Source organism: Rhinopithecus bieti, unplaced genomic scaffold (assembly GCF_001698545.2).
Source record: "Rhinopithecus bieti isolate Rb0 unplaced genomic scaffold, ASM169854v2 scaffold_30732, whole genome shotgun sequence".
NCBI lineage: Eukaryota > Metazoa > Chordata > Mammalia > Primates > Cercopithecidae > Rhinopithecus > Rhinopithecus bieti.
The window spans coordinates 1,183,146-1,208,107 of NW_016814045.1; the positions used below are offsets into that span (position 1 = coordinate 1,183,146).

At 39.5% G+C, this 24,962-nt stretch overlaps 1 protein-coding gene and 1 long non-coding RNA gene across 2 annotated transcripts in view; one reads left to right on the top strand and one right to left on the bottom strand.

The window, feature by feature from the left end:
* TENM2 (teneurin transmembrane protein 2) overlaps positions 1–24,962 on the top strand; it is a 1,242,216-nt gene that overhangs the window by 86,695 nt on the left and 1,130,559 nt on the right.
* Positions 9,832–13,321, bottom strand: LOC108513624 (uncharacterized). Its single transcript, XR_001880962.1, has 2 exons — positions 13,126–13,321; positions 9,832–10,263 (listed from the first exon to the last, which is right to left on the bottom strand). It is a non-coding gene; the product is annotated as an uncharacterized LOC108513624 (long non-coding RNA).

A 24,962-nucleotide genomic window follows, 5' to 3' on the forward strand; every position in this document is an offset into this window, starting at 1 on the left:
TTTGAGCAGCGCTGGGCTTTTCAGGCGCGCTCTCTTCTTCTAAACGATTCCCTGGGCCCTGTATTTCAGTAACTGCTTCTGTTGTCACTCTTGAGCGTGTCTGGGTACAGCTATAGCAAAGCATTTTAATTTTATGACTTTCAGATGTCTTGTTAGTGGGCAAATGAAGTGATAGGACAAGTGGTTTTTGTCTAGTTGCTAAGGGATAAAAATAACAAATGCCTTTATTACTTTGCTGACAATCTATTTATAAATTTCTGGAGGGGATGCCTACAGAGGAAAATACAGATATGTTTTGGATATACCTGAGAACTCTCAAGTAAAACTGTGTATTGATAGAATCTGCTTTACAAGACTTTGATAGTGTGCACAAATATTGCTCCTACATGTAAAATAAGTTTCAAGCTTGGTTCTTTGATGGCTATGATGCAAATGACATTTGGCAAAGGCTGTTTGCTCACCTCCTCTTTCGCCTTGCTTATACTGAATTGCACAGGAGATTTCCAGATATGGTAGTGCTATCACCTTAACTACACAGGATGGTAAAAGTGGCATTTAAAAATATGTATTTGCCTCAACCAGTGGTAATCTGTAATGGGAATGAGCCCTTAAAGTCTCCCTGTGAAAGCTGGGAAAGTTTTCTTTGTCATTGCTCCTAAGGAGCTCTGCTTGATCTCCAAGTCGGAGAGCAGCTCTTCAGTGACCAGCACATCCAAACCTTTGACGCCCTTGCCAGCTGTTGGGCCCTCATGCTGCTGTAAATGGCAATGGGATAGAAAAGAATGATAGGTACTGGCATGTGAGTGAACCATTCCAGTCAGGCTGCCCTCACACCGCACACTGAGAAACTGAAAGAGGGCAAAATGCACTCCCCTGATTATACACTTGGCCCTCTCAAGCGCTTTCCCAGAATAAAATAACAATTTAAAAACTTGCCCAGACTACCGAAAGTTTGAGTCCAAGTGACTCGTCTGGGCACCACTTGTCTCTGAAATATCGACATATTCATTGTTATTCTAAGGGAGTCTAATACCAAGGGAGAGAAGAGGAAGTGGTAAAACAGGGTGACCTGTTGTTTACATAATACTGTGGTATTTCCAACTTCTGCAAACCCACATTTTTTGTTTTTATGAACCAAGCATTGGCATTTGTTTTCATGCAGGTGTGATTCATAATATCCCAGCATTCTGAGTTTAAAAAGCAGTTTTGTAAACTCTCACACCATTGATGCTGTGGTAATTTGGCAATCTGTTACAGTAGGAAAAATATATAGTAGCCCGAGTAGTTCCTTCCACCTTGTACAGAGAATGCCTTCCATCCTGCTACTGTTCTTCAGTGTTTGTGTTTTAAAAGGACCCTCCTTGATGACGATGAAAAAATACTACACAGCTCCAAGACAGGGTAAATCAAAGTGAAACGAAGGTGGTTTGTTTGTTGATAAGTGTTTATTGATAAGCCCCTCATTTGGAGTGTGCCTGCTTCCTTCTGGCCGGGTAATAATGGTTTGCATTTTTTAGTAGCTACGTAAATTTGAAACTTTCCAATTTCTACCGTATTATTAGATCATGAGGGGTATGGAAAGAATTTGTGTTCCAATAACCAAAGATGAGATGATAAAAGAACCTACAAATTTTCCACAACTGAAGGTCTTTTTTAGTTAGTAAGGACTTGCAGATGTGTATGTTCCCTCCAGATGTCTGGGAAAAACACAGCTTAGAGAGGAAGATATTTTTATATCTGTATGAACACAAAAGGCCTATAATTGTTAATTATTTATTGCCATATTAAAGCCCATCAACTACATAGTAGAATTACTACTTAGAAATTAAAATAAAGGATTAAAAATTAATTGTCCAGTGTGTTTTGGAGGTGAACTTTTTTATAATCCACGTTAAAAGTTTTATCGACAGGAATGCTTTTTTGTTGCTCATTTAATTTATCCTTTTGTCTTACCATTTGGAGATATGAGAGCAGCTAAGCAACATATAAATTAATTGAGCTCTGTAATGAAATAATAGTTTAATTAGTTATTTATAACGTACAATGAGAAAGAAGAGAAAAATTCAGCAGAAAACCCGACAGCATTTCTACTCTCATTTTGGATTGTTTTCCTATAGGAGCACACATCAAGTGATTTTGTGAACCCCATGACATTTCTCTCTTTTGATCTCAGCTCACTGCAAGCTCCGCCTCCCGGGTTCACGCCATTCTCCTGCCTCCGCCTCCCGAGTAGCTGGGACTACAGGCGCCCGCCACCTCGCCCGGCTAGATTTTTTTTTGTATTTTTTAGTAGAGACGGGGTTTCACCGTGTTAGCCAGGATGGTCTCGATCTCCTGACTTCGTGATCCGCCCGTCTCGGCCTCCCAAAGTGCTAGGATTACAGGCTTGAGCTACCGCGCCCGGCCCTCTTTTTTTTTTACTTTGAAAATCATGGCTTAAATTGATACGATTTTACATTTTGACATGTAAAAATTATTGTTTGTTTGCTCTTTCATTTCTTCTTCACTTTTTAATCATTTTATTTTAAAACAAAACACAGATACAAGTACACTGAAAACACAGATATAGAATACTGAACACTGAATAAAACAAATGTGCAACATATTAAGTTATCATGAGGCAGGCACCCTTGCAACTGCTACCAGGTCAAGAAATAGGACTAGGCCAGCCCCTCACCACTCTTATTTAGGAGTTCCTTTCTAGCCCCAACCCTTCCCATTTCCCCAAAGTCACCACGTTTTTATAGTTTATATGATCTCTTTCTTGCTCTTCTTTATCACCCAGGACATATCCCTAGATCTCATGGTTTACATTGGCCTGCCTGGGGTCTAGGTCTTTGTCTTAGTTCAGGCTGCTGTCATAGATTGTGTGGCTTCAACGAAAAAGCATTATTTTTCACTGTTCTGGAGGCTGCTGAGAGGTCCATGATCAGGGTGCCAGCTGATCTGGTGCAGTCTGGTAAGGACCTGTTTCCTAGTTTGCAAAAGGCCATCTTCTCATTATATCTTCACATAATAGAGAGAGACAGAGAGAGAGGGAGAGCGCATGTAAGCTCTCATGTCTCCTTACAAGGGTATAAATCTTACAAATCCCTCTATGAGGTCTCCACCCTCATGATCTTACTATCTCCCAAAGTCCCTGTCTCCAAGTACCAGTGGGAACTGGGACTAGGGTTTCAACATATATTTTTGGGAGAATACAAACATTCAGTCCAGAGCAGCCTTTTTTTCCCTTCCTTCCCTGCCTCCCTCCCTGCCTCCCTCCTTCCCTCTGTCTCTCTCTTTCTTTCTTCTTTCTTTCTCCTTTCTTTCCTTTCTTTCTTTCCTTCCTTTCCTTCCTTCCTTCCTTTCCTTTCCTCTTTCCCTTCCTTCCTTCCTCTCCTTCCTTCCTTCCTTTCCTTCCTTCCTTCCTTCCTTCCTTCCTCCCTCCCTCCCTTCCTTCCTTCCTTCTTTCTTTCATTCTTTCTTTTCTTTCTTTCTTTCTTTCTTTCTTTCTTTCTTTCTTTCTTTCTTTCTTTCTTTCTCTCTCTCTCTCTCTTTCTTTCTTTCCTTCTTTCTCTCTCTCTCTCTCTCTCTCTTTCTTTCTTCTTCTCTTTCTTTTTTTTTTTGACAGAATCTCGCTCTGTTGCCCAGGCTGGAGTGAGTGGCGCGATCTCAACTCACTGCTGCCTCTGCCTCCTGGGTTCAAGTAATTCTCCTACCTCAGCCTCCTGAGTAGCTGGGATTAAAGACTGCATGGCTAATTTTTGTATTATTAGTAGAGTCCGGGTTTCACCATGTTGGCCAGGCTAGTCTGGAACTCCTGACCTCAGGTGATCTGCCCGCCTTGGCCTCCCAAAGTGCTGGAATTACAGGTGTGAGCCACTGTGCCCGGCCCCATAGCAGTCTTTAAAGTCTCTTAGAATCTACAATTTTCCCCATATTCTTTTAATTCCATACAATTTATTTGTTAAATAAATTGGGTCATTTTTTAAAGTTTTATTTTGACTTTATAAAAGACAGAGTTAGGGGCCGGATGCAGTAGCTCATGCCTGTAATCCCAGCACTTTGGGAGGCCAAGATGGGCAGATCATGAGGTCAGGAGATCGAGACCATCCTGGCTAACACAGTGAAAACCGGTCTCTACTAAAACCACAAAAAATTAGCCAGGCATGGTGGTGGGTGCCTGTAGGCCCAGCTACTCTGGAGGCTGAGGCAGGAGAATGGCATGAACCCAGGAGGCAGAGCTTGCGGTGAGCCGAGATCGTGCCACTGCACTCCAGCCTGGGTGACAGAGCGAGACTCCATCTCAAAAAAAAAAAAAAAAAAAGGAAGAAGACCAACAAAGTTAGATAGGAGGAATAAGTTCAAGAGATCTATTGCACAGCATGGTTACTATAGTTAATGACGAACATATTGTATTCTTGAAAAATGCAAGGAGAGTGAGTAAGTGTTCTCACCACAGAAATAACCATGTGAGGTAATGGACTTGATAATTAACTAGATTTAAGCATTCCACAATGTATATGTACTTCAAAGCTTCATATTCTATATAATAAATACATACTACTTTATCAGTTAAATTTTTTATATTCAAATTTAAAAACATCATTTAAAAAAATAAAGTCAAAGTGTCCAAACAGCACAGGTGTTTTCTTTTAGGAGGTGCTTTGTAATTTTTCATTTAGGTTCTGGCCTTTCCCACAAGGGAACCCCCATATTTCAGCTCTATTTGGATAGACTAGCACATTTGAATCCAAGCATTGCCAACGATGGAATACGGAATTCATACAGAAAGGCTGGTGGTGCCTGCTCCCACTTGTCGTTGGAGAGGACTGGTCCCCCTATTCCTTCTGAAATTATTTACAGTGTGGTCCATTTCACATACAAACAGTCCCAAGAGGTTATCATTCAGAAAGCAGGGTGAAATATACAAGATTCAAAGGGCGGAAGTTAATCAAGATATATGAAAGTCTCTAGATAGTTGGGCTCTATGTCTCAGGAAAGAAATAGGAGCAGGAAGTTCTATTTTGGCATCTTTTCTGTACCAAGCTGTTTTCCAAGTTTTGACACTTTTCTACAACCATGTGAGTTAAGACTTAATAGCCCGGTTTTGCAGAAGAGGAATCTGAATCTGTTTCTTAACAAGAAATCACCTCCTCACTGGACTCCTGTTTCTATGTATAATCCTGTGTTAATCTGAATCAGATAATGCCAAGTCAGCATCCTTTGCACTTACAGTCCAGACTCCTTCGCGTGGATTCTGGTCCACAGGATGGAGGTCTGGCCGCTGCCAGTGTTTCTGCTTTCAATGGCCCCTACCACTCATGCCTGGCCTGCTGTGCTGTAGCCTCACTGGCCTTTTTGCTGCACCTCAGATACAAGCTTGTCCAGCAAGATGAAGAAAGACATACCTTGGTAGTCTCTAAGATTCATATTTTCTCCTTTAAGGGAAGTCAGCATGCAAGATCACTTTAGCGGCCTTTGCATTTGCTTTTTCTGCTCTCTGGAACACTTTGCTGACACAATTTGCTTCGCTGGATCTTACATCTCTTTCAGGCCTCAGCTTAATTGTCACTTCCTCAGAGAACTTCCCTGCCCACTCAATCTACTTAGGCTTTTTCCTGTAATTATCTCCTCCACTTATTCTTTTTCCTCTCTGGCACTTATCAACACTCTAATTATACATGTATTTATTTAATGTCTATCTCTTCTACCTGACCCTGAATTACCTGAGGATGGGATGTGCCTGCTTTGTTTACTGCGATATCCCTCATGCCTAGCTAACACAGAGCCTAGAACACCAAGGAAGCTCGTAAATATCGGTTGGAATGTAAAATCGGAATGAGGTTCAGAGAGGCTGGATAACTTGTTCAAAGTCACACAGCTTATAAGCATCAAAGCTGGGGATTTAAAAACACACCCTAAAACCCCTGTATTTTCAATATGAATTGGTTTTTCCAAACTGTTTCTTGAACACTAGTGTCCTGAGGAATCTTAATAATGTGTCAAGAATAAAAAGGGATCTGTGTTCAAATAAATTGTGGATGTGATGCAAATGTTTGAAGAAAATTGAACGTATTTCTTTCCTGCAGTATATCCCAGGGACTTTAATATGCAAATGTGCATTGTGACTCTCCAAGAAACTAATATGTTATGCAGCATTTCTCACCAGTGTTTGGCCACGATTTACTTTTTTGCATGAAGACAGTATCTTGTGGGACCACAGTATTCAGCAGAAGCCAGGGTGGGAATCACTCGACTACACCCTGCTTCTCCCCAGGAAGTGGGGAAATAGAAATTTCTATCAGCAAATCAGGTCTAAATATCCTAGTATCTTTTAAAAGTTTTATGCTTTCTTCCGTCTTCTTCAACGATGAATGTGGGCCAGGGGAAGGGGTAACGTCTTAAGGAAACAAGGTTAGAAAGCTGAAGTTAAAGAAAGTTAAACAGATTGTAATGTAAGTTATTGTGGAGAAGATATGAGAAGCATATATTTTTTAAAGTAACAGATTAGAAAATACAAACTAAATAAAGTTAAATGGTTAATAACTTAGAACTGCAAGCATTTTTTCCACTTCAGTATGCATTAAAAATGACTGAGAATGGTCTTAAATGCTGACATCCCTTAATGGAGAAAGTATGAAATTACAAAATAACCAATGTAATCACACCTTAATCTTGTTAAATTGAAACACTGTAATCTACATTCAAATTTCACATATGGTCAATCTTGCAAGAGCTGGGTGGATGAGCCAATGCACTATTCGGAATTTTAAATAGGGAGCCATTCATACCTCTCCAAAGTCCACTTACTTCTTTATGAAAAATATTTCCCTGGGATGCCGGGTGCAGTGGCTCACGCCTGTAATCCCAGCACTTTGGGAGGCTGAGGTGGGTGGATCACAAGGTCAGGAGATCAAGAACATCCTGGCCAACATGGTGAAACCTGTCTCTACTAAAAATACAAAAATTAACTGGGTATGGCAGCACGCAACTGTAGTCCCAGCTACTTGGGAGGCTGAGGCAGGAGAATCACTTGAACCCGGGAGGCAGAGGCTGTAACTGAGAGCTGAGATCATGCCACTGCACTCCAACCTGGGTGACAGAGCAAGACTCTGTCTCAAAAAAAAAAAAAGACTAACTAGACTAGGAATCTCATGGAAGAACTTGAAATCTAAGATAGTGATCACTGATGGGTTATAGATGCTTTTGAGAATACGTTATATTCTCAAATATTCAAATATATGTTGGACTTCTAAGCATATATTCAAATATATGTTGAAACATGAAAGTCAGGCACAGTGGCTCATGCCTGTAATCCCGGCACTTTGGAAGGCCAAGGTGGGCAGATCACTTGAAGTCAAGAGTTTGAGACCAACCCGGCCAACATGCTGAAACGCTGTCTTTACTAAAAATACAAAATTTAGCTGGGTGTTGTGGCACATGCCTGTAATCCCAGCTACTTGGGAGGCTGAGGCAGGAGCATTGCTTGAATCTGGGAGGCGGAGGTTGCAGTGAGCCGAGATGGCGCCACTGCACTGCAGCCTGGCAACAGAGCAAGACTCCATCTAAAAAACAAAACAAAACAAAACAAACCTTCCCTCCCTGGGAATGGGGAGAAAAGGCTTCAAGCCAAAACAAATTTTTGTGTAATTGAAATAAAGAAAAGTTTATTTCCGGAACCCTGATACTCATGACCAATCCTACCACAAAGAAAGCAGAGTGCATTTCAGAAAAATGTGTAACTATGTGAGAGGAAAATAGGTTTCAGCTTTTTCTTGCCAATGAATTATTTCAACCTGTTGAGAAATGTGATTTTAAGAAAATAACTGAAGTGAAGTATTCTCATCCAATGCTGACTCAGTGTGCCTCTCAATTGAATGGGTAGAATGTGCTACGATTTCATTGTCTAGTCATGAAATATACATTTGGGAGCAGAGTTCCAACAGTAGAGATGCCCACTTTAGATTTGAAAAATGGTAGCCCTTTGTTCAGAGGAACCACCAAATAAATGGCTTGTTCACCTCCTGTCTGGTAACCTCCTTTTTATTTCTTCAGAGGTGGGGTGTCTCACTCTCTCACTCAAGCTGGAGTGCAGTGGTACAATTATAACCCACGGCAGCCTCAAACCCCTGGGCTCCGCTGTTCCTCTGCTTCAGCCTCCTGAGTATCTGGGACTACAGGCACATGCAACCACACCTGGCTTTTGTTGTAGTGACAGGGTCTTGTGATGTTGCCCAGGCTGGTCTTGAACTCCTGACTCAAGGGATCCTTCCGCCTCAGCCTCCCAAAATGCTGGGATTACAGGCATGAGAACATGAGCCACTGTACCGAGCCAACTCTTCTAAATATGAATACACATTCTTCTCAGATACAGTGAGATAATACTAGAAATATGCATGCTTTTAACAGATAAAAAAATACATCCTGGAAAGAGAAAACTGGAGAATCTTAATGTTAGAGGAATAAAAGATGATTTGTTTATGAATTATCTGGACTTCTGTATCCTATCCTTTACACGCTGCTTTACTGGGTTTTAACACTTTCACCAGGGACTTGAAATCAGTGCTGCTTTAAATCAGCTCTTCCATGGGGACTGCTGATTATGGTAACCACAGGCTGTGCTATGATGCTTTGACTACAACATTACAGGGAAGATTTGGCTATTTCATTCATTCCAGCAGGCTGTTGCTACCCAGCCAGTCCCTTGTCTCTGGAGTATTTTACTGTATCTATAATAAGACAAAACAAAGGTATTTTGAAGGTTACAACAGACACAGCCTCCATAGGCATAGTCCTCTGGAGACTTGGAGGGAAAGACAGATGAGGCAAAGGAGCAGTCTCCAAATCCTCTGTGAACTGCATGCTCATACCAGAGCCCTCCACGAGCCTTCACCTACCGAGAAATTCCAGGGTTTTTCTGCAATTGCACATCCACTGCCCTCTGCTTTACTGCGTGAGTGCAATTGCATTAAGTGTACTAGAAAAAGTAAACCCTTTTTTTCCAAATCAGAAAACTGAGTGTCCTAGTGTGGCAAGAACCCCAGCTTAAAATAAGAGCATCTCTCATCTCAGAACAAAAAGGCATAATGACAAGAAGCCACCAAAATGAGATTTGAAAGACATCTTTTTCAGTCGAGGACCAGATTCCCATGCAGTAATAGGTGAGCTGCTTTACCTCTCAGACCCTTAGTTTTCTCTTTGGACAAATGGGGTGGTTTGGACTTCAAATTTTACTGTAAGGATGTGAGAGATTATCTAATGATATAGCTTCACTATAGATGTCAAGGCATGCAGCCAAGTATAGAATTTTAGACTCAATTTTTGAATTGAGTGAATGTGCTCTAATATTCTTGCTATTATGTTCTGAGGCTAAAATTTCCTATTGTTTTGAGCTTACATAAGCTGACCTCATTTACTATGGGAACATTATAAGTATTTAGGAATATGAGGGTAAGCACCATAGAAAGAATAATTCAATCTAGATGTGAGAGGCTCTTTTTTTAAGCTTCATTAACTGATAATTATGTGAGTGCAAAACAATGCCCTTACTGTTTGATAAATGAATATTAGCCTCATGTCATGCTGATAAAAGTCATGAGCAGAACTAGACTCCTCTGCATTTGGGGGACTTTTGTTATTTTGATGCTAATGGATTATGTTCATTTTATATAGATAGATATCTCGAATCTCGAATGACTCAGCAGGACTGACTTAAATTAGATTTGTCAATCCATACTTTGCTTATTAGTGTGTCCTGAATATCTTGATGGCAGTCTTACATTACAGTGTATACTTCACATAATTTATCTATCATGACCTAAAGATTTTGATGATAGGAGAATTTGATTGATCATTAAAATCACGATTATGTATTTATTTGAAAGTATAGCATTGTGGTTTTATTTCCCCCCAAAAGCATTCTCAGAATCAGCAATATGAAATAACTTATTAAAATCTCTTTACAATGTATGCTCCTTTGGAGTGCATTGAATATTACTTCTTTGTAGATATTAGCTTCTTATAATGGAGAGTTGTATTCGTCTGAGTAGGCAGCGGCTATAATAAGTAACCTTCAAATTTCAGCAGCTTTACATAATGAGGGTTTACTTCTTGCTCATGTCACAGTTCAGATGCACACTGGTGGGAGTGGAGAGCAGAAAGAAGCATTGGACAGGGAATGGGTTCTGCCCATCAGAGTCGTGCAGTGACCCAGGTTTCTTCTGCCTTGTGGCTCCACCCCTCTCTAGATCCCTGGGGTCTTCTCTATTCAGTAGGTGGCTAGAAAAGGGGAGTAAAAATCATAGATGATTTTCTTACTTGGCTCAGTGTGGAAATAGCGGGCCTAATTTCTACACATTTTCCATTGGCTGAATCTCTGACATGAGTATGCAATCTCGTGGGGTGACCAGAAAGAAGAGAGGACACCAATGTCGATCAGCACTGACTGTCCCCTCCACAAGATCTAGACACCAAATCGAGGATAACTAAAGATAGATTTGGTGAACGCTTAATACACAAAAATCTTATTCTGACATAAGAGATTAAGGTATGATTAAGGTATAATAAGATCGAGGTAAAATAAGACCAAGTAAGGTATACAAATAATTATACCATAAGATGTATGAAATATAGGTACAAATCTTCACTGATCACCATTGTCAGTGAAGATAATAAGACAAGTAAATGTACTAATAATCATACCTTTTATAAAAGATTATGGCTATGCATGCAGAAAGCTATAAATACTGATTAACAGAGGGATAAAGTCTAACAATTTGGGAGGACTGGGAAATTGTCTTAATGTGATGGTACTGACATTGGGCTATATATTCAACAACCAGAATTCTAGATTGCTTCTGTTGTTTACTTGCTGCAAAATGCTGAAAAAGTTTCTGAACCTCAATTTTCTCATATGAATATTCATATATTCTCACATATAAATATCATAAGACCATATGAAGGGGGATGTTAAAATTAGGTCATGAATAGGGAAAGCTTTTGTGAATGATGGTTCAAATATCCAATTAAAGTCACTGCTGTTACTGTTACTATTATTTTTTAAATTCTATGCCCACAGGCCAGGCTTACATTTATAAAACATTGTTCAGCACACATACACATACAAACACAGACACATCTGCACACATCAAACACACACAAACATCCAGGTAGTAAGAAAAGAATTCAATGCTTTATTTTTTTGATCTTCAGAATGAAGTTGAGAGTCAATGCCTGCATATTTGGTTTCTCTGGTCACTAATACATCTTGCATCTGTGCTAGTTTCATAACCCGTCCTTGGAAAGTAGCATCAATTATCTGTGTCTGTTCAGGTAGGCTGGTTGTGGGACTCTCTGTCCTTTCTGGCTTATAATATTGTTAAGAGCTTCAGAAAAATGAAGTTTGTGGAAATGTTTTTTAAACTGTAAAAAAAATGTATATATGGAAGGGAGGTTTATTATGATTTTGCCTAGTTTAAGTACCAAATGTCTATCCAGTTAGTTTGGGTCATCCCTGTAAAAAATTATTTAAATCACACCTTTACGTACCCTTTTAGCCAAAAATCTAGTATGCTTTAAATAACACATTAAAGCAGCAAGTGTAAAGATGTCATTTAATATCTGGCATCCATTATTTTGTTAACTTTGTTTTACTGATCTCTAAATACCCAGGTTGCCTATTCTCAATAATATTATAATGTTCCATTCTCATAAAGTGACATTCTTTTGTTGGGGGGTGCAGGGCACAGGGAATCAGAGAATAGATATTTCTCAGGAATCTCAAACCTACCTTGGGTGGTCCTCAGAGCCTAGGATCACTCTAGCCACGTACACATTCCAGGGGCTAGATGAGCAAAGCAATATCATGCTTTGGAACCTGGCCCCAAATTCCTGTAATTGGCAAGACCAAACCTTCCTCCTCAATTCTTCACTTTCAAGCTGTGGCTACCTGGATGACTGTCTTAGAAAAATGCTTGGCCGACAAATTGTCAGAGTTAACATCTAGGGAGGTAGAATGACAATTCTTTAGCTGACATTATTGACTTAGAGCTGGGAAGACACAAAGGCATTGGTTTTTTTTTTTTTTTTTTGGATCAGCAAGTCCCACCGGTAAATTCTGACAAACCATGGTGTCTTCAGTTGTCTAGGAGACTATAGAGAAATTCACAAGATAAAATTAGATTATCTTTGTAATGATAACTCTACGAGGTATGTGACTTTTATTACAGTCAGTTCCCATTTGTCCACGCCCCGGGCCATGCTCTGTGTTGTCTCTAAACTGAAAATGGGATTGCTGAATCAAGTTCAAACACGTCGCAGCATCGATCCCTCTTGATCCCTCCCCTGTCATAAACTCAGCTCGGGATCACTCTTTCTGGCAGTTACCCACGTTCCCAAGCATTTCCACTTTCTTCACCCACTTTTAGAAATGGCTTTTGCTTCTTCAGCCACCTGGAGAATGACTACTCATTTTTCACAACTCACATTAAAAATTCCTGTCTCTGGGAGGCCTGCCAGGATGCACCAGGCAGAATGAAGACTGTCTTATGTGTGATCACATAGCACGTTATATGCAGGACTATTGCAGACTTCAGCCAGCATATTGTGACTGTCTCACTCTTTTGTGTTCCTCAAGCAGATTGTGAGCTCCTTAAACACTGAGATGACATTTTAGTTTTGCATCCCCATAGCCCAGCACCTGCCCTGGCACTTTGTAAGTATTCAGAAAACACACAGTGAATGAAGGAATGAAGGAATGAATGAGTGAATGATTGTCCCTCTTAGAAGAAGCAGGAGACTTATAAGACAAAGCGATAGACAAGGTGCCTACTCTGAAAAGTTAAGCATTACACATTGAAACCCACACTTTGAATCAAGAGTGAAAAAAAAAAAAAAAAAAAAAAAACAGGTAGTAATTGCAGAGGGAGGGCAGCTAAGCATGTGGCTGCTTTGGATATTTACTCATCAGACCAGACTGAAACAGCCTTAATCAGGGAAAATCAATCTGCCTGTTTTTCAGTGTAAGCATAAATGTGCTGACAGTAGATGCTGCATAGGTGTTCTGAAAAATCTTACATCAACCTCAAGTTAGTTATAGCTTCATTTACTTTCTGTGTATAAGTTCGAATTGTTTATGCTTACCTGGAAGGGCAAATTTATCTTCTGCAAGCAGTGTTCTATATCATGTCATGCCTGAGGTCAAATGTCTCTTAATGTACAAAATACAGTCCAAATGCTGCCTGAGATTCCATCTCTTCTCTAACCTGATCCAGTTTGCATTCACTATTCTCTATATTCACCAGCTGTCTCAGCAAAAAATGTCCACGTCTTTCTCCATATCCTGTCACTACCCTTCACAAGTCCTCTTGTTTTCTCCAGCACCAGCATCACCCTGAAACTTCTGTGGTACCACACATGCCAATGATGTCTTCATCCTCTGAATTGTCCTTTTCATTCAAATAATCACTTACTTGTGCTGTCTTCTGCATAGTAAAAGAAATTGTTCAACAGAATTCAAGTTTAAATTTTCCATAAGGTTTTGTGTGTTGTTTTCCCAGGCTTATTTTACAGTTACTGATGGAAGGAACTTCGCTTCTTTGTGTTCAGTTGTAGCAGCTAGCACAAGGCCTTGATGATTGTCAGTGTGTAATAAATGTTTGTTGATATTTGAAAATGATGCCTGGGTTTATTTACTTTTTAATTATTTTACTTTTTTGAGACGGAGTCTCGCTCTGTTCCTCAGGCTAGAGTACAGTGGCACAATCTCGACTCACTGCAACCTCTGCCTCCTGTGTTCAAGTGATTCTCCTGCCTCAGCCTTCCAAGTAGCTGGGACTACAGGCACATGCTGCCATGCCCTGCTAATATTTTATATTTTTAGTAGAGATGAGGTTTCACCATATTAGTCAGGATGGTCTGGATCTCCTGACCTCGTGATCCTCCTGCCTAAGCCTCCCAAAGTGCTGGGATTATAGGCGTGAGCCACTGCGCCCAGCTTGATGCCTGGGTTTAATAGTAACAGTAAATTAATCTTCAGAATGGAAGCTTCTGTACAGGGAGATATGGTGGTTCCTTTGGCTAGCTATTTATTAAACCCCACTCCTCTTTTGCTTCCTCTGGGGAAGCAACACTTCTCTGGGGTCAGAGGAGTGGGGTTTAATAACTAGCTAGGGGCTCTGTTCCCTCACTGGCAGTAGATCACCAAGGTGATCAGTTTCAACTCTTTATGTTTTCGTTGTCTCATTGGTAAAATGGGATGGTAGTAATAGCTGTGGAAAGAAAAACATAAAAATAAAATACATGTAAAGGTTATGCTTCATGATCAGTATTCATTAAATATGAGCTACTATTTTAGTGATTTTCTCTTTTATAGGTCCTAGGGCCCAACTTCCTGTGGTCACATCCCAACTCTTCCACTTATGTATGATCTCTTGCCTTGGGCATGTCCCTTAACTCCCGAGCCTCTGTTTCTCTCTCTCTAAAATAATCCAGGCAGTAATACTGTCCTCCCAGTGTCATTCTGAGAAATAAATGAGACTACGCATGTAGCACTCAGCGGTGTGCACAGACCATAGTAAGCACTCAATAAATAGTCGCTGTGCTCATTGTGATTCCACTTGCGCATGCTGACATTTCCATGAAGAAAATGTTGCCCTTTATCACAATAAATAAATTATTTTTCTGAAAGTTAAATCCCAAAATATGTCATATCCCTCTTTGGGCCTTCCTCTTGGTGCCATGGAATAAAAGGAAAAGGTGTTTATTGTTCCATGCATTTGTTTGATGCAATTGTTCTTTTGTAGGAATGAGCTTTCCGTAAAAGGGTAGTCTTGTCTAAGTGATTTGTATGTATCTGATGTAAGCATCACAGCTCTTGACAGATAGGGCCATCTATCACCATACCATGGAAAGTATACAGACATATGGCAGGATACCACTGACCCACGTTTCTTGGGTGTGGTCAGCCCTGATGTCTCCTTCAGTACCTGTGCCACCTACCCACTGAAGAGCTCACACACACTCCTACTCATGTGAAACGGGTACATCTATTGACTGGAGTGTTTACATGGAATCCTATTTCTTCTTTCTAGAGAATTGCCTATGCTGATTTTAAGAAGGGATAAGCATACCATAGAATTCCTTATAGGAGGATTAACAAATAGGTTTCTTTTGAATTCCCTCTCAGGAGAAAAATGTACAATCGAGTTGTTACCTCTATTCTAATCTAGTCAAGCTTCACTGGCTTGCAGGTCAATCTCAAAATAGGATTTTGTTTGAATCTCAGATACAACAAAGCAAACTCCTGCATAAATGCTAGCTAGGTATGGTGTATGTGTGTGTGAAGTTCCTCGTAAGAAGACAAAAAAAGTTGTTTTGGCCAAACTGAGTGTATAAACTCTCTGGGATAGTGATATGCCTCTTATGACATTTAATATATTGATTAAAGTCACTACTAAAAACTTATCTACCAAATTTTCATGGCACATGTTTGAGACACAGCATGCTTAAGTTTCTATATGACACTCTCACTGGGAATTTTATGTCAAGACATAAAAATCCATTGACATAACATTAGGTCAGTTTTTTGTTTTTATTTTGGTTTAATTTATACTTTTAAAAGTTGATCTTTAATCCCTCTTCGTTTTCCGTTGAACCCACTTCAGTAACACTTTTGTTTCTAAACACTTCACCAAAGCTGTGTTTGTCAAGGTCCACCACGAACCTCATAGCTAAATCCAGTGGCCTGTGCGCAGTTCTCATCTTACTTGACCTACCCCAGGATTTGACACAGTTAATCACTCCTCCTAAAACTCTTTCTTCACTTGACTTCTTAGATATCACTCTTGATTCTCCTCTGGTTACTCTTTCTCAGTATCCTTTGCTGGGGGCTGACCCATCCTCTTCCCTTCCATAGCTCTGTCATGGGTCTTTGTAGCTTCTCTCTCTTGCATTCTCTATCCGGATGATTGCATCCTGGCCCATGTCTTTAATGCAACTGAATTGCTAGTGACTGTTGCCTCTTTGGCTCTGTTCCAGCCACACTAGCCTCTTTCCCTGCCTTGCCTTTGAGTCTGTTCCAGCCACACTAATCTCTTTTCCTGCCTTGAAAATCCCAAATGAACTTTTACCTTTACAGTTGATACTCACCATAAATATACGGTTGCTCCCCTGGTAGCTGAATGGCCCCTTCTGTCACTTCCTAGAACATTTAGTTTCCATTTTTTCAGTTGAGTCCTTCCTGACCTGCCTATGTGTGTGATCTCCATAACATAACCACTCACTCCAATGCTTATTTAATTACTTTTATCAGGCAGGGGCTGAACAGGAAACTGAGGGCACACTGTAAAGGGTTTGTTTTTTTTTTTTTTCAATTTTATTGTCATCTCATTTTTTTTTTTTTTTTGCAGTGTTTTTTTTTGTTGTTGATCGTTGCTTTTTATTTTTTTATTTTTTATTTTTTTATTATACTTTAAGTTCTAGGGTACATGTGCGGCGAGCCAAGCATAGATGCAGTAACGTAGGCAGTTTCGTATACATGATCATAGTTCTATTTTGTGTACACCATGTAGAAAAAGACTGCTCTCGGGCATTACCCCAATCACCACTCGTCGAGCACCTTCCTTGCATTCAACTTCATTCAAAAGAGTTCATGATTTATACAAATCATCGTATTCACACCCACAATGCAACATCACCCTACCACCAACCCCATACACCCACCACCACAATCAATAAAAAACACATCAAACACCTACAACAGCACACCCATGATAGGCCAGTGTGTGGTTCACCTTACCCGGTAACCAAGTGGATCTCATGTTCAGTTCCACCTATGAAGAAAGGTTAACAAAGGAAATGCATATGAAGGTATAGGCAGGTTAAGGGAATTGACAAGGAATGAACTACCCAGGAATGAGCAACCATGAAGCAGCTGTGTTCACCTCCAGGACTGAAAAAACAAGCGAAGATAACTATGTTACCCACGACTGTTCGCAACCTGGAGCTATGAAAGATGAACTACTCAACAGGAATGTGGCTGGGGAAGAGCACAGCCACTTCCAAGAAGGACCATGAAGACCCAAGGGAGACAGAGGGAGAGGAAAATCAACTGAGAAGAAATACCCTTGGCTTTCTCTTTTGCCTTCTGAACTCTTTCTATTATCTTCCATTGGCTGAATCAATGAAATTCCACAGGGTGCATAAAGGTATCTCAGGTTCAGCTTCCTGCCACCCAGAGCAGAGCAGAAAAAGGTGGGGAATGGATCTAGGGGAGAGAACAAAGACAAACTAATAAAAGATATTTATAAAGGCTTATTTTCACTTGGCACTTGGGAGTGTGACATTCTACCCTGCATGGATCATGACAAAATCAGCATTAAATGTTCTTCCCTCCTTTTTGATAGGGTAACCTCTATACCATCCAAACTAATGTTGGTTGAAGTCATAACAAGTCATTGTGTCTTCTCCAAACAGCAGGAGTGGTGTTCACAGTGTTTAACAACCAGTGTGACACAGGCACAACGGTCAGAACAGTAACCCAACAAATGAGAGTAATGTGCAATACTGGGTCCAAAAGGGATCATTCGGAAGAGATGCTACAATGTGAATATTTGAAAGGGGTGATCTTTTCTTTTCCAAGGACATCTGAGAAAATTGTGCCCTTATATCCAGGAATCCATGTGATCTATTCATAGGCAATGTGGTGAACTTCATGGAAAAGGCATCTCATTTAAACCTCCAACAACTGTTCTCTGTTTTCTTCATTTTCAGATTTGGAACCTAAGGCTCAATTAAGGTCATTTTGCCTAAGACCACTTATTTATCTGTAGTGGAGCTGGGACTGACACCCAGACTTTCTGACTCCAAAGCCCCAGCTCTCGACTCGTCTTGATATTAAGACCGCCTCTCAGATGGAATAGTGGTGGTTTCAGGACAGAAGCTGCATATTTTGAACTTTTTATGTTTTTTATTTTTCTTTCCTCATTTTCATGTATATATATATATATTTTTTTTTTTTTCCAGAGACAGGGTCTTACTCTGTTGCCTAGGCTGGAGTGCAGTGGTTCTGTGTCTCTAATTCTTGGGCTCAAGCAGTGCTCCTGCCTGAGCTTCCAAGTAGCTAGGACTACAGGCACATTCCACTATGCCTAGCTATTTATTTTTTTATTTTTATTTTTTATAGAGATTGGGTCTCACTGAGTTGCTCATGCTGGTCTCAAAGGAGCTTTCATTTTTTAAATGTTTCCATCGAAATCCCTGGGAAAGTCTCTTCTCTTTTTATTTCCTACATGATTTTATCTTTCAAAAGAACATTTGGATTCATTCCTGAATTTGGCTAACATCTAAAGCAGGGTCTGAAGGTACTGTGTGTTTCTCCTCCTTACCACATCCATTATCCAAACTCTGTATACAAAAGGCACCTAAAATATACATGTGAAATGTCTGAATAGAATTCCTTCTTACTTAGGACTGTGGTGTTAGGCTCAGCATTCCAAAGCGTGAATAGTCATAGCAGGTGACACATAAGACTGTTCTGACACAGGTACCTATGAGACATAATTGCTACATTTTACCTTGGACTGTGCTCTTATTTTTAAAACTATAGGCCACTTGTATAAAACAATCAGCAAACCTGAATTTCCTTACTTGCTGTGTTCTTTCTACTTTTCTAAACCGCAATTTCCTGTTTCCCCTGTCTCTGCTTTACTACTGTCAATAGAATACCGACAAGAAATTACTCATTCAAGCTCTTCCTTTGCAATAATTATTTTGAATCCTTAAATCCTGACCCATACCTGTAGAGGTTCCTAGATGGGCTAGGCTACCTGTGTGGATAATTGGAAGGCTCCTCTGGGTACCGCTTTTTCCATCACAGATTATAATGTCTTCGTAAAAATGAACAAACTTTGTGGGCTGGAAGAAGCAAAGATGATTATTATGACCAGGAGCATGTTGGAACCTTGATTTTTTTGGTGTATGTACATCACACTTGTCTGCCTAAGTTAATGAAGGAAGAGTGAAGACTTGCTACTTATCATTTTAATACAGTTTTGAGTTTCTCAAGAGAGAATTTCTCATTTGTCTCAAGGTGATTTGAGTGTGTGTGTGTGTGTGTGTATGTGTGTCGGTGTGTAGGGTATATTCAGGTTGTCCAGATGATAAATAGTGCCCTAGGTAAGTTGCAGGCTATATATGTAAAAAAATAGAAGTAATATTGCAATGGGAAGTTTTCAGATAAAAGTAGAATTCAATTTTGTTTTGAAAGGCTATGATGAATGTTAACCACTTTTTTGCTGAAATTCTTTTCCAGACACATCTTAATCTTTTAAAATGATCCTTATGTGATTTTTAATATAAAATACATAATAATGTAGATAAATTCTGTTATTAATAACATTTGAGGGAGCGATTTGTTCTTCATTTCCTTTTTCCACTCCCTTGAAATAAAGACAGAGCTATGGTGTGCAAGGCTGTAATGTGAACTGAGTTTTGTAGTTTTTTTTCCTTGTTCCTGGAGTTCTACAACTGAGAAAATTATTTCCCTGGTTTTCTCACAATGAATTTCTGCATGTTTCATTCAAAACAACAATAATGGAAACATACCCTGCATGTAATACATCTAAACACCCACAAATAAACAGTGATTGAGATTAATGCACCTTCAGCTTGTGCTTATTCTTATGCACTTATGTAGGCATGAAGATTTAATTTTCCCTGTCACATGAAGCAAATACCATGTCTTATGTGGCAGATTTGTTTTGGGGCTCTCTCTCGTACCCTTATTTCCCACATTGCTGTTTTGACATAGTATTAGCCCATTAAATACTTTCATGAAATACTGAAGAACAGTAATTACTAAATAGAATGAACGCGTGAAAAGTTTCATTTTGTACCCAATGTAAGTAGTATAGATGTCTTCTTGCTTTAAGTTTCTTTTTATTGTACATTTTAAGGTATACAATATGAAGTTCTGATATACATATAATGAGCACTTCAGTCAAGCAAATTAACATATCCATCACTCTTCATAATTACCTTTGTGTGTGTGAGATAAGAGTACCTAACATCTACTTTTCGCACATTTTCATGATGCAATACAATATTATCAATAATAGTCACCACGCTGTACATTAGATCCCTAGACTTATACATCCTAGATAATTGCAAGTTTGTATGCTTTGACCTACTTCTCCCCATTTCCTCCCTGTTGTTCGTGCCCCTGGAAACCATGTTGTACTCTGTTTCTACATATTCAACTTCTTTTTTTTTTTAAAGATTCCACATATAAGTGAGATCACACAGTACTTTTCTTTCTGTGTCTGGCTAATTTCGCTTAGCCTAATGTCCTGTTGATTCATCAGTGGTGTTGCAAGTGGCAGTATCTTTTTCTTTTATAAAACCGAATATCTATGTATATTCACACGCTATAGATACCGTAATTTCCTTATCCATTCATCCATTTACAGGCACTGACGTCGTTTCTTTATCTTGGCTATTGCAAAGAATGCTGCACTGAACAAGGGAACACAGACATCCCTGTGGGGTGCTGATTTAAGATGGGGTACTGAATGTCTTTGTCCTTTTAAAATTTTTAAAATATTTTTGTCTTTTGTTCCAGAAATAGTGCCCGTATTTCTCAGATTCAAAATATGCCCTGAGATATGTTAACAGCACAGATGTTATATTTATTAGAAAGTTTATATCATCAGTAATTTTAGTTTCAGGTGGCCAGTGGTAACACAAGTTTTTTTAAGCTTTAAAATGATGTAATACATTTAGCAAGAACCAAGGTGACTTATGTGATCCAAAAGATAATATCATCTCCAATACGGATTACTTTTTTGTGTGTAACATTTTGTCACATTCTTTGTCATGGGACTTGAAATGTGTGTCTTTAAAATGTGTTCCCCTTTCTCTGTTATACCCCACATTCGATTAATTGCCAACTCCTGAATTTTCTGTCTTCAATGTGTCCCCTCTCTGCCACCATTTTTATCACTCATTCTATCATCATTCTGATAAAAGGCCCTCGTTTCCTCTGGCCTGAGCTCTCACAGTGCTTCTACCTCTTTTTCTGTGGTCTGTGGTCTTTCTTTTGTTTTGTTTTGAGACAGAGTCTCACTCTGTTGCCCAGGCTGGAATGCAGCTGCATGCGATCTCAGCTCACTGCAACCTCCACCTCCTGGGTTCAAGCAATTCTCCTGCATCAGCCCACCAAGTAGCTGGAATTACAGCCGCGTGCCATGGCACCCGGCTAATTTTTGTATTTTTAGTAGAAATGGGGTTTCACTGTATTGGTGAGGTCAGTCTTGAACTCCTGACCTCAAGTGATCCACCCACCTTGGCCTCCCAAAGTACTAGGATTAAAGGAGTGAGCCACCATGCCCAGCCGTATCTGTAATCTTTCTCAAATCAAAACCTTTCCATGAAGTTGCCAGATTGCTTCATAAAGATGTGGTGAATCTCTAAACATTCAGAATCCTCATTGCACTTCAAATTAACAGCAAATCCCTGATGATATTCTCTCAGTGAGGCTCTCTCCTATTCTTTCAAGCTGATCTTCTAGAATATTCTCTGTAGGAACTTGACATTCTCGCCCAACCCAGTTATTTCTGAATGCATCTTTTGTGTGTGTCTGAAACTTTTTGTTGTTGTTGTTGTTCTTTTTTACCCAACTTGTGCTTCGTGACTAAACACAGCTCTTTACTTTTGTGAAGACTTTCTTGAACCATCAGCCAGGTAGGGCTGAGCTCCTGTCCCCTGAACTCACTGAGCTTTCTCTGCCATTTTATCATTCTATCTAAGTGGGCTATACATTACAATGACTTTAATTAATGAAATAGATACTGTTTATCATATGCATATTATCTAGAGGTTTGCAATTGTGATCTTATTTATTCCTCTACCAACTTAGAAAGGAAGGTATAAATGTAGCTTAGCAGGATTGATCCTATGCTTCCAAGTAATGTAGAAGTATCACACGGGTGAATCATGCTGACTTTCATATCTCTGTGCTTTGCGGTGGCCTCAATTATAACCACTTGTATTTAGTACTTCTTTACTCTTTCAGATTTTATGCCCCTTGAGGACAGGGCTTACTCTTGCTCATAATTGTATCTTCCACGTAAGGTGCTTTTTGTGTAGTTTTATACTTTCCCAAAACTATAAAAAAGATATCAATGTAATAACTAAGGGAGAAAATAACCTATTAGGATGGAAAATAAAGCAGTCTCTGTGTGACCCCCATGGTTTAATCTAGATGGGGAACGTGGATAAGGGATATATTTTTAATATCGTTTCTTCTCACTTTCAGAGACCTTAGGTACCTTGACCTGAGAATTTTATCTGGGACAAGGCAAAGAAAAACTGCAATGTCAAAGCTTTTCCGAGTTTCTAGTATTGCTGAGGGTGTTGACCTATGGCAGCTGTCTCTTTAGTTAATCATATTAATGATGCTTTTAGTTTTAAAAATAAGAGCCAGGTGTAGTCCAGTCAAGGAAAGTTGAGACAAAGGGGAAATGAATTTGTTCTATGAGTTAAAGAGGGCTTTTTTCCTCCAGTTTTTCACCTGACAGCCTACGCCTAAAAGATTTAACAATGGTGTTTGTACTTAATGGCTAGTAATTATGTAGTACAGCATTATTTGAGGCAAGTACACATATAAGAAAAAAAAATTAGACTACAAGACAGTCACCAGTAAGGGAAATTGGTAATTATACCAAAATCCAAAACTTTCTCTTTAAAGATCTCCTGTGATGATGGAGAAGGCCAGTTGTTTGAGTCCCAAAATGTCATACCCAACCTGAATTTCAATCCCTTGCGGGCAGTTTGCTTAGAGGCAGAAAACACAGTTCTCTGCAGACCCATCCTCATTTATTTGCATGTATTCCCTGGTAGGTTCGCTGTTGGCTTTTGTCAAATAATGTCGATTCTTAAATCAGGTATTAGAAGATACAAAAGTGCCTTGGTCTTATCCTAGGGGATAGGATGGGTGTCAAGACTCAGAGAAAGTTCAATTCCAATGAGAGGCATATTTGATGGGAGAGAGGACCACAGGGAGGTGGCTACCCATATTCGTGTCAGGGAAAGCAGTTGACATGTGGCCTGAAAGATAATAGGGACACGGAAAAGGACTTAAATCAGTTGTATTGTCATAAGGCCCTATAAAGGAATCTGTATTACTTGTCATTAACTTTGCCTGAATGGCGAAGTGAGCTCTATTTAATTAAATGAAAGCCTCAGTACTCTTATTAGAAAAGAAGAACTACAGCAGGTCCATATGGTCCCTACTATAAAACATGCAAAGCCTCAAAGTCTCAGGCCTGAGCAGCCTCAGCTGCCGCCTATTAACATGAATGGTAACAGCATGATCACATCCTCAGACCTTATAACATTCATAACCATAGAGTTGTAATTTTACTCTTACAGTGACAAATGAGAAATTATAAACATTTAATTTGGAGGGAAATTTAACATATTATTCCCTAAGTCCACTTGGCAAGTGAAGGAGGCTATTAATATAAACTCATTACATTGCAGTATTGCATCCCTGCAATCACAAAAGCTGGCTTTTTAAAATCACAAGTGACAAGTTGAGGTGGAAGAAATTCTGCATTTATACGCCTTCTGTCAAAGTGAAGCGTCTTGGACAATGCATACACCTGTCTGAATGTCAAGACCTACGCCCTCGGACTTCAGGGTGTTTATACATTTGGCTTTCAAATTGGAAACTCCACATTAAAGCATCCAGATTTTCTCTGGCTTTATTAAAGCGGCTCCAGAACAAGGTGAAGGAAGTGAGTTTCTCATCCTGGTCGGGGCTCTTGGTCCGTAACTGTGCTTTAGTGCACTCTCCCAGTGGGTAAGGATGGAGTGTTAGCACAGACAGCAGAGTTAAGCCGGAATGTCCTGCGGAGCCTCACCATCACAAAGGGTAATACTACTTTATCGATCCCTTCCACACTGTCTCCCACCGTTGTGTTAAGCCTGTGGCGAGTACAACCTTTACAAAACGAGATCTGGCGATATGACTTACTTTCTAACTTGAACGTGAACTTAAAAAAAATGGATAAAAGCGTGTTTTGTAGGAATGGCATGGTGTTGGCATTTCACAGCGTAAATGATAAAAATAAAATCAAAGTCAAGTATCTCAACAGAGGGAAAAAAGTCACATTGAGACTTGCACACACGCATATAAAATGGGGCCACATTCTTCCACTTAAAGCAGAAACAGCTTCATTTGCTCATGTTCTATTGAATTATCCAGCCTTTTCTTGTTACCTTAAGAAAGTCAACATTGTTAGCATATATTTTTAGAGATTCAATGCTCATTTTCATTTCAGACTTTATGAACAGAGAACCTTACATACATCAATGAGGTTAGGAGAGGTTCCATATGTTTAAATCGAGACAAATGGATTGATTTTCCCCCAAATATTGATGATTTATAAGCTGTTATACTTTGTGATATTTTTTTCTCTTAATAAGGCATTCCAGTCTCAAGGAGTTAAAAAAAAAAAAAAAGCATTTTTTGAAAGCTACATGGAAACCTGTTTTTAATTGGCACTGTCCTCATCCTTCCAAGAATAATAGGAAAAGCTTCTACTTCACCGCTTGCATGATTTTGATTTTACCTTTGTTTGTTACGATGCAGAATTAAGGGGAAAATTGGCCGTGAGGTACCTTTTAAAAAGGCTTTCTCTTTCACTGTACGTACTAATGGGATGAGAGAGAAGTAAAAGACAGATTTATTTTTATGTTTAATCAAGTCCTATAATTATTGCATTGTGGTTACTCCTTTGAGCATTACATTTTCGGTAAGTAATTTATCAGCTACATTCCTTTTTATTTTATTTTATTTCATTCTGGAGAGGATTAACAGTTACTATAGGATTTATACACAGTAGGCATTTTTTCCCTTTAGTAAATAAGGCTTATTGGTGGCATAGGTTTCCTGAGCTCCCCCCCCCCCCCCCCCC